This window comes from Bubalus kerabau, chromosome X (assembly GCF_029407905.1).
Source record: "Bubalus kerabau isolate K-KA32 ecotype Philippines breed swamp buffalo chromosome X, PCC_UOA_SB_1v2, whole genome shotgun sequence".
Lineage (NCBI taxonomy): Eukaryota > Metazoa > Chordata > Mammalia > Artiodactyla > Bovidae > Bubalus > Bubalus kerabau.
The window spans coordinates 28632674-28645279 of record NC_073647.1 but is presented as its reverse complement, the minus strand read 5'-3'; the positions used below and the strand labels follow the sequence as shown (position 1 = coordinate 28645279).

At 39.3% G+C, this 12606-nt stretch overlaps 1 long non-coding RNA gene across 1 annotated transcript in view; it reads right to left on the bottom strand.

Annotated features, from left to right (window-relative positions):
• Positions 1 to 1096: 1096 nt before the first annotated feature.
• The window catches only part of LOC129639229 (uncharacterized), a 28744-nt gene continuing 17234 nt past the window's right edge, over positions 1097 to 12606 (bottom strand). The window contains exons 5-6 of the long non-coding RNA XR_008708279.1: positions 10427 to 10498; positions 1097 to 1266 (exon numbers count right to left, since the gene is read on the bottom strand). This is a non-coding gene — a long non-coding RNA (uncharacterized LOC129639229). The remainder of the gene's footprint in view (positions 1267 to 10426; positions 10499 to 12606) is intronic.

Sequence of the window (12606 nt, the reverse complement as noted above, 5' to 3'; positions counted from 1 at the left end):
TGTACCCCTCCCGGATCAAGTGTCCAAGGCTGCCATTAAACTGAAACTCAATGAAATACCTTTGCTGCCTCGTGGTTTCATTTCCTCTACCCAAGAAGCAGTTTCCTGAATATTTCAATTAAATTTGAAGCTCATAACTTTAATAAAGTTTTATGAAAATGAACAGTGAGATGGTTTCTTCTAGAGTGGAGGTTAATACTTTACATTATCTCAATTCTTCATCTGTAAAGGAACACGGGGTGCCTTTAACTGCATAAGGCGTTAGCATCCATCACACACTCTGCTCCTTATTAACAGACTGCTGGCTTGGGAGAGGGAGAACAAAGTTTTGCTGCCCCTGGCCCAGTTCTGCTCTTCGTGAAGGCAGGCAGTTGGGCACAGGATCCCTTCCAACTGCCAGCTGAAAGGGGACCAGAGATCCAAGTCAGGACACCTGGCTTCGTGAGCTCACAATGACTGCAGTCCAGAGTTTCAAACTTTGAAAAAAAAAAACACAAAACCCAGTGCATCCCACCCTCTACCTAAATAAACTTTTTAAATTTTAATATTGCATTTCTTATTTTTCCTACTAAGAAAACTCCTATGCATTTATGGTGGACATTTTTGAAAATGGATTAATCTTTTGTTTTTCAAATGAATTCAGCTTTGCATTTGAAACTTCATGATGTTTTCTGCAGAAACTAAAGGCAGGGCAAAGGCAAGGAGCCAGATTTGAAACCGTGGGAACTCCAGCCCCAAGAAGAGAGGTGGGAAGAGCAACAAATATAGTAAATGCCAAGAGTAAGAGGCATCAGAATACTTAATCATGAACACAGTGCAATGCAAGTAAAGTCTTCACCCACGTGACTTTTCTTTCCAGAACATTCCCAGCACCTCAGTCTGTTCTATCTCTATAGCTACATGTACAGCAATCACCCCTCTTGCCCTAATTTTGAGTTTAACTCTTGCATGGAGTGTTCATTACATAATTTTAAATGAGTCATCATTGTGATGTGTGCTGGTTACATAAACCCATCAGGAATGTGAACATTCTCATAGATGTAATATCACACTGCATTATGAATCCACCACATCATGTCTTCTTTACATTCTACTGGGGATTATTATTTAGTTAATTATATATGGAATATATAACACTTTTCAGCCCATGTAGTAAATAAACCTTTTAGGTAAAATCTAGAGGAAGAAACAGATTAGATCGCTATATTTTTACGTGACCAAGTCCTCTTTTCCTCTCCTTGCAGATGATGTTGCATATTCCTGAGGCTGTGGTGGGGGAGGGGACATGAAGAAAGAAATTTTCAGCTTACTCCCACTTCACTGTGAGCAATGCATATGATGAATGTAATTCCTCAATCCCATCTAAGGTTCACTTTTCCGTAATTTCTCAGGCTCCCAGAGTCCATATGAAATGATATTTAAATAAACTAAGGATATGCAGAAGAAAAATAGACACTACAGCTCTCAACAGAAGATAAATTTCTACCCTCCATTTTTGTTCCCCCGTACCACCATGAGGCTTCCCAGGTGGTTCAGTGGGTATAGGATCTGCCTGCAATGCAGGAGATGCAGGACACATGGATTCGATCCCTGGGTTAGGAAGATCGCCTTGAGAAGGGCATGGCAGCCCACTCCAGTATTCTTGCCTGGAGAGTCCCATGGACAGAGGAGCCTGGTGGGTTATAGCCCATAGGATCGCAAAGAGTGAGACACAACTGAAGCAACTGAGCACACACACACATGCCACCATGACTTAACTTCCAGTGAGTAAAAGACTTCTGGTTAGAAGCTTTGGTTATCCCTGAGGTTCTTAGTGAAGCAGGTTTAAGGCACCTTTCAGATGCATTTAGACTGTCTGGAAACTTTGGGTGGCCCAACACTGCAATCTGATCATAAATGTCATGCACTCAATAGACGAATGATATTCAGCTTAAGGAACAAATGGTCCAACTGCACCAGGAATACTGTCCAAACTTTGGGATCCTGGGGACCTGAACTCTCAGGAGGAAGAAAACAAGGGTAAGGGTAACACTGGCTAAACTGTCAAATGGAGAACGGCAGACAGAGACTAAGCTAGGCAAAGAGAAGAGTTAAATGTCTTCAGTGACCAAAAGTGCCACATGTCAGCAGGATATGACTTGTCCCAGAGTTCAGAATGTGCCTCCCAGGGAGGCAGACCTCAGTCCAGTACAAAGCAGAACTACTGAAGATGGCCAGAGGCTGAATGGACTGCCTCAGGAAACACTGAGCTTCTCATTTCTGGAGGGAAAAAACCATTTATTGGAGATTTCAAAATTAAGATATAATGATTGCACTAAATAGCCTTGAAGGGTTCTTTGCAACTCTGTAATGATATCATCTTCCTATAAATGAGGTCATCACTGAGTCCCCAACCTGCCTTCATCAACAGGTGTGGCCTCTCTTGGTTGGTATGGCAATGCTGGAGGCAGCTCAAGAAAGCTCTGATTCCAACCTGAGCGGGGCCTTACCTAAGTCAGGTACAGGCACCTGCACAGATGGCCCCTTTCCATCTAGTTCATGAAGTCCCCCAGAGCACCTTCCCCACACCTCATCCTCTTACCTACAGGCATCGTTACGCCTGTACCAACCTTTGCGTGCAACAGCCAACTTCCCTTTACAGGCTCTCTTGTGATGAAAGTCTCTCAAAATACACATGCCCGGTGGCAAGCTCATTAGCACAAAGACAGCTGCCTAATCACCATTCTTATCCCCCATCTCCAATCCTGATCTAGGCTGTCAGGCATCCTCCCCAAGCCAAGTTGCTAGGCAGCTGGCAGTCTCAGATCTGGATCAATCACAGACCAGATGTTGGCTGCTTGTTATAGGTTTACCAGATCTGCAGCCTTTGTGGCAGACTGAAGCTGGAGTGCAAACTCTAATGCAAAAACATTAAAATAATGCTCATATCTCCTGGCTATTTCATCCCCTGCATGGGGACACAACATAGTCCCCTCCTGTTTTCTAGTAGATGCTTGCAACCAAACACACTGCATCATCTTAGGCAGGAGATAAATAGTTTCTTCTTGGACATTCATTCCTATAAAACTACACCCCATCCTCACTTTTGCCACACACAAGAAACAAAAAGTCTTATACCTGCTATATGAACTAAAGGAAACTGTCAATCACCAAACCCCATTAGTGACAGAAGACATTACCAAGATATTTCCAACGGCATTTTCTGTGACCTCATGAAGTGCTGCTTTCCCCTCTCTCCACTGCATCATAACAAAACCCTGCAGTTGTTTAAATAAGGCTGGCAGGAGGTACCATAAAGTCACTATGGGCATTCTTGCATACTTCCCCACCCCACTTCCAGGAATATGAGTTCCTTCACATGATGGAGACTTTTGTCTACTTTTCTTACTGAGATAATGGCAATTCTGAATACAGCTCCATTTTGAGAAATAAGAAAGCTCCTGTGGCCATCTGAAGTGGCTAGCACCTATGGCTGGGTCCTCCTTAACCCCAGATATAGCCCACGGGCTTCCCAAGTGGTGCAAGTGGCAAAGAACCCGCCTGCCAGGTTCTGGCATTAGAACTCCTTATGCCAGGAGACATAAGAGACACAGGTTCAATCCTTGGGCTGGGAAGATCCCATGGAGGAGGGCATGGCACCCACTCCAGTATTCTTGCCTGGAGAATCCCCATGGACAGAGGGGCCTGGCAGGCTACAGTCCATAGGATTGCACAGAGTTGGACACAACTGAAGCGACTTAGCATGCACGCATGCCCTAGAAAAAGTCCTTGGGACTAGGTCCCAGGGACGCAGAGGATCTTTCCTGTCCACACTTCCTCTCATGTCTTCTCAGCCCTCTAGTCCTGTCCACATAGCAGTGATTTCCAGCCAGGAGCCTTGACCCAGTCATCTAGGCAGCAGTGTGATGTGCCTCAGCAGGCTCTTAACACGGCAGGGGTGCTGACTGACTGGCTCTAGGACCCCCTTGGATATCTGCTGTACAGTCATGGGGCAGAGCAGCCTCACCGCTGAGTGCAACTCAGGCACCAGGACCCCAGCAGATAGGTGCTGCCCAGACTCCATGCCGGGGAAGGGGCATAAATCATCTTCTGTATCTGCTTCAAACTTTAGAGATCACAAGTACTTCCGAGGGCATTTCAATCTAATTCTAACAATTAACCTTATCTGGGGTTAAGGCGAAATGTCACTGCCATTTACAGATCAGAAAAGAGAAACACAGAAGATGCCCCAGGTCCTATGAATCAATGGGGAAGTCCATACAAAGTACTGTTGAGTGATACTACCATTCCTGTGATGTACTTCTACACCTATTATTCCTAACAACAATAGTAGCTTACTAATACTGTATTTACAAGTACTGACAGAAAGGATTCAGGACACAACATTAGAAAAGCAATGTTTCTAATTTAATGTGGCAACTTCAGTTCATTATTCTCTGGCAAGTGTCTCCTTTTGAACAAGGTTAGCTATATAATTTGTGGGGTTCAGGGCAAAATGAAAATGTGGGATTTCCTTTTTAAAAAGGTATTAAGGATTTCTAGACCATGATAGCAGAGCATTAAAGCAAGCATGGAGCCCTTCTAAGCTCAGGGCCCAATGAGACTGCACTGGTCACAAGCTGGGCCCTGCTTCTGAGCCTTCAAGAGACACGTACGTCTCAGTACAAGTGTAAGGACAAAAGAGGAAACATGGTTTGGATTCTCTTATTTTTATCATTTCCTGAGAACTCTGAAATTTGTTTCCTCTTATAAATATGTCATCATGAGTACCATTAGAATCAGAGATTCGCACAATTTCCGGATGATAAATCTAGACTGTGTTTTCCCTTCATTGATTCTTGACATAATGGACTTTCTGTGGAGTTTTTATTCATCTGCTCACCCTTTCAAATACTATGTAAAACAAAAACTAGGAAAGCAGTTCTATCTCCATCCCTCCTTCTCTTAGACCCTTCAATCAAGAAAGGATACAGTGAATATGTTAGAACTAAGCTAAGCAGGGACAGGCAGAAAGGCTGTGTCGGTTACCCGGCTTGCAAAGAAAAAACAGTGCCATTGAAGGCACAGCCGCACACAAGGCTGTGCTAAGTGATTCTCACTCCAGAGATGCTAGATATTTTTAGTTTGGAGAGAGCCAGTCTGTGCCCAGCCGAAGCCCCACCCATCACGATTCTTCCCTAACTCTCCCACTTCCAAGTTCAGTTCAGTTCAGTCGCTCAGTCGTATCCAACTCTTTGCGACCCCATGGACTGCAGCACGCCAGGCCTCCCTGTCCATCACCAACTCCCGGAGTTTACTCAAACTCAGGTCCATTGAGTCAGTGATGCCATCCAACTATCTCATCCTCTGTCGTCCCCTTCTCCTCCACTGCTCCCACTTCCAAGCCAGGAAACAAATAAAAGGAAACTAGGAAAACCATCAAACAACTAACATGAAATGTATATTGCAATGTTTTTTAAGTGCTCTATGATAAAAGTTTGAATATGAGCCACATTTTGGGTTTTGTATATCCGATCACACACAGAAAAGGTGTTTTCACTAAGCTGTCTTGGAGTCTGGCTTTCTGTCCTCTGTGATCCTTTCTTTCTTGACAAATGACTGACCATATTTAACCGATTCTAACATGCATATTTTCTTAACGTTTTCATGTCTCTGAAATCAGAATGTGTCTTATAATCAGGGCATTTTACAATCCCTGTCAGCCAGGAGGCAGTTGAAAGGGAAATGTCACTGCCATACATACTCAAACTTGGTTGTGGCTATTTTGGTATCATGATATATGATAAAAATATATGTCCATATATGCAAAAAAAAAAAGCTCTTTTGGTAAGTATAAAATTAAAATTTTATGGATATGAAAGCATTACATCACAGTTTATTTGGAAGTATTTTTTTCTTAGTGTTACATAAAAACATATTACATAAAAAAATCTCAAATGTGATGAAACACGTCATATCTTCTGTAGAATGCAATATCTGCCACTGACAATTTTGAAGAGCTTGAAAAACTTCACATATATCCACTGAGAAGCCATCCAAAGTTCATTCTGGGAAAATTTCCAGATACTAATAAAAGACTACTTTTCCAATATATTTAGTGGAATATTGGTTTGTTTGGGGTTTTTTACTTTTTCCTAAGAAAAACAACTACAAATTTCAAGCCTAACAAGTAGAAATTCCCCAATTCAGAAACCCAAATACTAGTAAAGGAACTGGTTACCTCAGAATATCAACATTAGTGGACAAATCAATCTTTTCTGTGATCATGCTCTTTAGGGGAAGTTAGAGAATTTTAATCTGAGCTCTAGAGTAGCACTGTCATATAAAACATATAATGCAAGCCACCTATATCATTTTAATTTTCATGTTACAATATTTTAAAAAAGTTTAAAAAACAGGTGAAATTAATTTTAATAATGTGTGTTGTTTCACTCAATATAGCCAAAATATTATCATTTCTACATGTACTCAATATAAAAATATTAATGAAAAATTTCATTTATGTGTGCCCTGTCTTTGAAATCTGCTGTGTTGCATTTTACACTTAGAATATATTGCAGTTGGCACTACTGTGTGTTTAGTCACTAAGTTGTTTCTGACTCTTTGCAACCCCATGAGCTGTAGCCCACCAGGCTCCTCTGTCCATGAGGTTTCCCAGGTAAGAATACTGGAGTGGGCTGCCATTTCCTTCTCCAGGGGATCTCCCTGACCCAGAGATCGAACCCTGGTCTCTTGCATCTCCTGCATTGTCAGGCGGATTCTTTACCACTGAGCCAACAGGGAAGCCCAGTTTGCACTAATCACATTTCAAATGCTCAATACCCACATGTTGCTAGCGGCTGCAATATCAGACAATGGAGGTCTAGTCAATATACACATTTATCAGCAAAACAAAAATAATCCCTTTCAGAGCCTTTGGCTCAAACATGATTAGTCATAAAAACGGCAGAAAATCAAGAGTGGCAGCTACCTCCACTGCACTCCTGTGACTGTGAACTACAAAAAATTGATTATCCTAACTGACAAAACATTGCTCTGGAGCAATCCTGCTGAAGACAGTTTAAAACAGTGGGCTTCAAACTTGGCTACTCATCCATGAATTCTTTTCAGAAAGTATGTGAGCAGGGGTAGTTTGCAGGGAATCCACGCTCAGCTTCTCAACATCCATGCCTCTTCCTGCCTAAAACTGATCTGTCCAAGGACAACTTTTTCCCACTTGCTTAAAATTAAGCTCAACACTAATCACTTACATCTGTCATTAACTGGAAAGAAAACACCTCCTAATAGCTGCATATACTGTCCATGCTGATTCTTTTACACATAATTGGAATGTTTTTTGTGTTACAAAATGTTTACATTGGTAAAACATGTACAGAAATTGTATGTGATTTCTTTCAATTAAGGTACATCATTCAATTAAACTAACTAAGACGTGTTTTCTCAGATTGTATCTTGAAATATCTTTCCCAATGAAAGTCAATCCTCATTTCATTTTATAATTACAGATTTTCTAGTACTTATTTTCAAAAAATTAAATATGGTTGTTGCCAGACCAATTATTTTTTAGCTCTATATACTTTTCTCTTTTATAAAATATGGCTGAAAAGTTTAATCCTGTGGCCTAAAAAAATTAATGTCTTTAAAATTTTTTATACATTATTCTTAATTACTTCCAGAAACCCAAAATTGGGATATTTGTTTACCAAAAGAAACTATGCATGCCATTCAATTCCTTGTTTTATAACATATTAGCTACATATTACACTGTTTAATTTTAAATTACATATAAGAAACAAAATTATTATTAAAGTTTTATTATTTATTTTATTGTATTAATAAATTTTATCATTAAAATTATTATTAAATATTAAAATTAAATTTTATTTATTCTGAAATACATTAAAATCTCATTTTAATTTTCTATTTACTTTGCTAGTAAAATATTTAACCAGAGGTGCCCCCAAATTGATTTCTCCATGGTTTAAATAAGGCTCCTCAAAATGCATATTATTTTATATTCTCCATTGAAAAATGAAATTGGACACTTTATCTGAAGATAAAGCTGATTTGGCTGATTATTTTGATATGAACATTGCCTTTGTCAACTGAGTTATATTATAAATGTTTTCTATGAAATCAAAAATCCAAATCAGTAGCCTCAAAGTTTCATATTTAGGGTAAATAATAAACTAAAGGGATTTTATCAAAATTATTGTATTAACTAAGTGACACTTATCTAAGTATTTTGATTTTCCCAATCTTTGTAAGTCCACTGAATTAAAAACAATGTCTCAAAATGAAAGAATGATATATAATAGTCATTTGCTAAACCTCGGTAATAAGGTTATTCTGGTAAGCCTCCCAGAAACACTAAAATTAATGATTCAGCAACAAACCCTTCTATAATTCGGGCTTCTTTTCTTTCAAACAATTAATGATAGGCTCAGCCAAATTGTCTGTTAAAAATAAAAAAATTTAATTTAAAAAGTTTAAGTCATTAAACTTTTTTTATGACTGGTCACCATGAGATTTTTGATCTGTGACTTGGACGCTCATTCCATTCCCTTCTCCTTATTTATGGGAATAAAATTTATACTGTACTCTGTCTCATTAGAAGTAAGAGTCATCCTCCAAGTCATGAACTAACTTGGGGAAAAATAAACAATCAAATTCACTTAGGAAAAGCATTGCCAACCAAATTCTAGTTTTCATTTTTAACTTTTCAAAATGTGTAATATTTTATACTCTTCTGATAAACTGCATGCTACTAATAATTTAATAATAAAAGATTTAGTACTTAGAAGCTTAGCATTATGGGAAAATTTATTTCAACCTATATTTTTGCAGAGATGTATGGGTGACCAATAAAAGGTCTTTGAACATTAAAATAAATTGCATTAGGATAAATTCTGTGAGGGAAGTTGAATGGAACGGCAATTTCAAGGAAATAATAAAATCATGTAAAATTTCTAACTGTTCGTGGTTTTTTCTTATTTTTGTGCTCTTAATTAACAATGATGAGTGTCTTGTTAACATGATATTTTTAGCTTATTGGACAGATTAAGGTGAAAGTCAAAGTCAAAGTCACTCATTCGACTCTTTGCAACCCCATGGTCTATACAGTCCATAGAATTCTCCAGGCTAGAATACTGGAGTGGGTGGCCACTCCCTTCTCCAATTAGCAAGGTATTTTTAGCTCATTGGACAGATTAAAAATGTGATTAAATCATTAAATAAAGGTATAAATATTTATAATATGCCACAAATGATAACTGTACAAATAATTAAACTTATGATAAGAAATTTCAGATGATAACTTCAAGATGTTTGACAGGGTGGACAGTTTCTCAAAATTATTTTAGGTAGCCTATAATTAGCAAGTTTGAAGACCACCACTATAAAACATAGTCTCATTGAATCCCAGAGGAAAACTGAGTGAAGGAAAGAATTTTAGAAACAAAGACTTCTTTTTATTTTATGACTTTTTAATTTCTGAAGAGTTCCACCTTTATTCCCAGGTATATGTTCGAAGACCCCCAGTGGATGCCTGAAACCGTGGATAGAACTCAACCCTATATAGACTATGTTTTTCCTATACATACACACCTATGATAAAGTTTAATTTATAAATTAAGCACAGTAAGAGATTAATGATAATAATGAAAACAGTAAAATAGAACAAATACACTGTAATAAAAGTTACGTGGACATGGTCTCACTCAAAAATATCTTATTGTACAATAAAATGCCTTTTCCATCATAACGAGGCACTTATCCTTCACTGTGGCTGTAATTTTCACAGTTTGAGATGCAATAGCAAATCTGGCACCAATTTCTTTTTCCTTTTTCACAATTTCATGGGTAGAAGATGCATTCTTACCATAAATCTTAGCAACCTCAGCATACAACGTGGTTTTCTTTCTTTATTAACTCAAGAACTTTTAACTTACAGGAGTACTTCATGCCTTCTCTTTGGTGTATCCGAATTGCCAGCATCACTACTCTTGTACTTTGAGGTCATTAAGCAAAATAAGGGTGACTTGGACACAAGGCTGTGATAGCTCGACGGTCAATCTGATACTAAGTGACTAATGAGTGGGATGTGCAGGACTAAGGGATGCTTCACATCATGGGTGGGACCGAGCAGGACGGTGCAATATTTCATCATGCTACTCAAAATGGCGTGCAATTTAAAACTTATGAATTGTTTATTTCTAGAAATTTGTATTTAATATTTTCAGACCACAGTTGAGTGTGGGTAACTGAAACATTGGAAAACAAAACAGTGGATAAGGGTGGGGGCTATGGTATAGCAGAAACCACTATAACTTGATGTATACCAGTTTATTCACCAGGGCAGTTATACAATCTTGCAAAGGTGAAATTTTAGGGAGTATTTCTAAGCAATAATAAATACTGTACTTACTCAAAATGATCACTAGGTGGCGAAAGACGCCCTCTTCCCCTCTTCCACCAGCTCTCTCAATCTTCCTATCTCCTGCAAAAAGGAAAAGGATAGGAATAACTTAGAACGGTGACAACGACACACAACAATAGCAAGAAATATTTGTTTTAGGTGTTTCCATTTCCCAAGGACAGTAATAAGTCCTTCTCATCTCTGAAAATTTCAGAAATAGCCTTCTCTGGGAAGGTCATTTATTCTTCATTAATATCACTTACAAATATTGTTAACTAATACATCTCTCTGATATAACCATGCACTTAAACTACAAAACTCAAACCCTGTTCAGCTAAGTACTTTAGCTCTAGAAAAATCAAAAAGCAGCAGCAGCAGTGGCCTCTGGGACATTCCAAGCACGAGGTTAAGCCCTTCATTGCACTGAATCTGCAAACAGCTATAAGAGCTAGGTGTTAATATCACCCCCAGTATACAGGTGAAAAAGCAGGAAAATAGCCCCAGCTCATTGAGTCAGTAAGTGCCAGATATGGGATGCAAATGCAGATTTGGTTTTGTTCAAGTTCAAGAGCCACACCTTTAAATATCACACTCTGTGATACTTTGGGGTTGTGTGTGTGTAACTGTCTATGGGTCTTTCTATATTTGCCTATTCATATTTATATTTCTGTGCTTCTGTGTGATTTTATGTCCATGATTCTGTGCAATGTGGAAGTGTGTGTCTGTGTGCACACACACAAACACATGTGCAATCCAGAGCTTTCAGAGATATTTCTGGTAATTTCCACATCACTTTATATAGTTTAGCCATCAGAGGGAGCTCACTAATTTTCATTTTCTCTTGAAGAGGCTAAGAAAAAGATACACTAAAAGTCATATTCTTTTATATGTGGTTGAGTCCGTTTTCGTATGTTTCAGTCTGCATGTGTCTCTATGTCTATGCATGTGGAAGTCTGTGTTTCTGTCTGTAACATGATTAAGCCCATGGATACACCTATATGCTTACACTGACAGATGTACTAGTGTCTGTACATTCTTATATTTGATGTACATTTAGACTTAGTGTTGTGTGGGCATAGAAGTACATTTGTAGATCATTTGTGCATATGCACACATGAGCACGAGTCAATGTGTGTATATATTGACATGTGAGGGTGCATCTCTGGGCATCTGTGCATTTGTGTGCCTGTGGGTTTGTCTCTATTTCTACATGTATATGGTAAAGAACCTACCTGCCAGTGCAGGAGACTTAAGAGATGAGGGTTCGATCCCTGGGTTGGGAAGATCCCCTGGAAGAGGACATGGCAACCCACTCTAGTATTCTTGCCTGGAGAATCCCACGGACAGAGGAGCCTGGAGGGCTACAGTCCATAGGGTTGCAAAGAGTTGGGCACAACTGAAGTGACTTAGCACACATGCATGCATATGTGTATGTCTCTTGCTTTTATAGGGTGAAGATGTTCTGTGTCTGTGTATTTCTGGGTGGGGATGCCTGCCATCTGAGTGCACATTTGCATGTGAATTTGTGTGTCTATATAGGCAAGTGCATTTATAGAGCTCTGTGCATGTGCCTGTAAGGGGCTTTGGAGCATGTCAGCAACTATGTGGTTGAAGTCCTGTCTTCAGTGTGTATATCTCTGCAAGAGACCGTGTGTATAAGATAGTACCCATGCCTGCATGGTCATGTTTAGTCCTCATGTTTACTGTTTGCAAATATTCATCTGTGTGGGCCTCTGCATGTCTCTGTATCTGTGTGTACATGACATAGGTGTGTGTAGGGGTGGGAGTCCATGTGCCTACATGTCTACATTCTTGCCTATAAGCCTCTTTATCTGTGTCTCAGGGCTTCTCTATTCACACATGCATGCCTTGTTGTTCATACATCTGTTCCTCCACCTCTGGTTGGATATGTATGTCTGTGTGACCATCCTCATGTCTGTGGGCGCATGTGTGCGTGTGAGTCTGCATAAGTCTGTCTGCATGAGAACTAATGTCTTTGGACGACTCTCTGGGTGAATGCATCTGTGTGTCCACGTGCAGGTGTTTATGTTCCTGTGTGCATTTGAGGACTCTGTGTACAGGAATTTTCCCTATGTGTTCTGCTATGTCTCTGCTGCTCTTGGTTTGTGTATGCCCCTGTGGTACCGATGCCCACTTCTGTTTGCATGCATACATATGACAATACACAC